We start from the raw sequence: 2,824 nt of genomic DNA, 5'->3' as shown, positions 1-2,824 counted from the left end.
GTTCTTGCCTTACTGTGTCGGACACACAGTAAGGATTCTCAGCTGCAAGGATTCATTTTTGAAATGTCTGTCTACCCTAGTAGATTTCGAACCCCTTCTGGGCAAGAACTGTTTTGTTTACTGTAGCTCTGGCATTTGGCATGGTGCCTGACAATGAGTTAACTGAGCCCTCTGAGAAGTTCCCTTGGAGGTGATTGTTGCTGCTGTGAATTTATGACCCAAGTGTGTAAAGGGTGAGATATTGTTACCGAACAAAGAGGGGGGCCAAAGGCAGCCGAGGGCAATATACTATTACCCGAAAGGAGCCCCCTGGGTTTGTTATGTCCGCCGCCAGAGGAAAGACGTCTCTCAATGCCAGAGATTCGTGAAAAGGAAAGGAAATGTTTATTTAATGCTATACAAACTTAAAGTAGTGAACTAATGTCTTCATCAAAATCCCAAAGTCCCTTAAAACACCCACAAACACACGCAGTCCTTCCTTTCCCCCTTTGCCCAGTCTGGGGTACCATATCTCAGGAAAAGAAATAGAAGTCTGTGGCTCAGGCAGTCCTCTGGTTCTTCCCAGTAATCTGTGCTCGGCTGGTAGGCCTCCCTCGGTTCCCGGAACCATCAGCTGTGTCGCTGGGATCTCTGCTAAAGCCAGGTGGTGGTTCCCCCTTCCAAAGCTGCGGGGGTCCCCACTCTGGCAAAGCCTCGAGGTTCTCCCTTCTATTGCCACAGCCGCGTGATCTTCTCTGCACAATGGCCTCGGGAGTCTCCACTCTGCCAAAGCCGCGTGATTCTCCCTCTGCAATGGCTGCAAGGAGGGGCGTTGCCACTCTGCCAAAGCCGAGTGGTGGTTCTTTGCTAAAGCCACATGGTTCTTCTCTCTCGCAGGGCTGTGGGAGTCCCCACTCTGCTAAAGACTGAGTGGGTCTCTCCTTGCCAGAGTCCCAGCCACATGGTCCTCTCTCCTATGGCTGCTGAGTCCCTCCAAGCTCTCATACTGGTGCTGTAACTTGGGGGACCTGCTCCCCAGTTAGATCTTGGTGGGGAAGTTACTTCCATTCCCCTGGCTCAGAGCCTGGCCACAGCTATTTAACATATCTATGTAACCAGTTAAAGGTTATAGAAGTGTTAAATGACCACACCAGAGGTTAGCTGCAAAGCTGTTGCTATGCAAAACAGCTCTCAATGGTCCTGCTCCATTTGTCCCTTCCCCCAACCCACACCTGCTGGGGAGGTGTGGAGGGGGGTGAGGACATCCTAATATTTCCTGGATACCTTGCCGTAACTGGACCCCATTTCAAATCCTTATTTGGGGTCCCCCCTCTTGGCCGCATCCTGTTACAATATTGAGGAAGGAATCGTGTCTAGTCTTCTTCCTCTAGGCACTCATCAGCCAAAGGAAGAAGGCAAGCTTTGCCCATCCTCCTTACCCTCTGTAGGACGGACACCCTGAGCTCCAGTGTTAGGTTTCTTTTGCCCTCAGGAGGAGTTAACAATGGCTTTTTTATTTCTGAGTAAAAAAAAAAATTCCCAAATTGCCCCAGGTGAAAGAACTCCAGCCAGGCTTGGTTTTAGAAGGTTTGGAAGCTGAAACCACCGGCAAAATTACAGCAGGAGCCTTGCTGGTAGGGAAACCCCCGCCCTCCCCATGCATTTGGGCATCCTGGAGGCCTTCTCCAGTCCAGACAAGTCTGAGAGAACAAAGGCAGCAAATCCCTTTCTCTGAAGTTAAAGTTGTGAGAAAGCAGGGTTAGGACAGAGGTTTGGAAACTACAGAAATGTTCCTCACTTCTCTGCTCCCTGTCCCTGCTTCACCCAAGGGCCTTGGGCAGAGGGAAGAGAATCTGGAAACAAGACAGGAGTCAGGGGATGGTTTCTGTTTCCCACTCGGGCTAAGCCTCTGTTGGCCTGGCATTGCTGGCGAGGTGAGAGAATCCTCCCCTTAAGTCTGGGAGCAGGGCAGAGCAGCCCTGTTCCCGCCTTCTGGAGTTCTGCGTTTGGCAGGCTCTCCTGGAGTCCCAGCAGCTGCAGAGCCGGGGCAGGGCTGATAACCAAATGCCTGCGTACAACTCAATCAAGGCTTCTTTCTGTCTGCAGGGGTCCCTCACCAGCCCCCACACACAGAGGTTCTGACCCGGGGGCTCTGGCAGAAGGGAGGTGAACTCCCAGCAGAGGGAGCAAGGTGGGTGGTCCCGGCACAGTGTGTGTAGGAAGAGGTGCCCAGGGCAAAGGACCTGGGAACGGGACCAGACAAGCCATGAGACTGGATCAGGGAACACACAGGTCAAGATGGCTTTCTGTGTTCTCTTCTCGTGCGAGTGAATAGAATATTATTTCAATCATTTCATTAACTAAGTGTTCCTAACAAGCTACAGTGGCAAGCAATATATCACAGATCTCGGTGAGTGCTAGCCAGTTTGGTGCTACATTTGATTTGATTTAGAAAAGAAACAAACAGATTTCTTGTACTTTCAGGGCTGTGGAGCAATTTGTCTTTGTTGCAGGTTTAAGTGGCTGAGCTTAAGTGAAGCCTGCCTGCACATGTCTCGGTATGCTGTATGCTATTGTGCTAATGCACACACAGTAATGCTGCACCCCCTGGGCGTAACCAATGAAAGAGAAACGCTTTTAGACATTCTCTGATAGTTATTTTTTTTGTAGGGATGATTATATTTATTCTTTAAAAAATACACACAAAAGCTGAAGGATGCCTTACTTTAGAATAGGTAGTCACTTTATCTCGTCATGCTATATGCCTAACATGGCAAAGCCCAGCCTAGAGATGCTTTTTTTTTTCCAACCAGGATCAACACTTTTTACTTAAAAAAATAAGATA

Source organism: Phyllostomus discolor, chromosome 14 (genome assembly GCF_004126475.2).
Source record: "Phyllostomus discolor isolate MPI-MPIP mPhyDis1 chromosome 14, mPhyDis1.pri.v3, whole genome shotgun sequence".
Classification (NCBI taxonomy): domain Eukaryota; kingdom Metazoa; phylum Chordata; class Mammalia; order Chiroptera; family Phyllostomidae; genus Phyllostomus; species Phyllostomus discolor.
Note: the sequence above shows the minus strand (reverse complement) of the source record.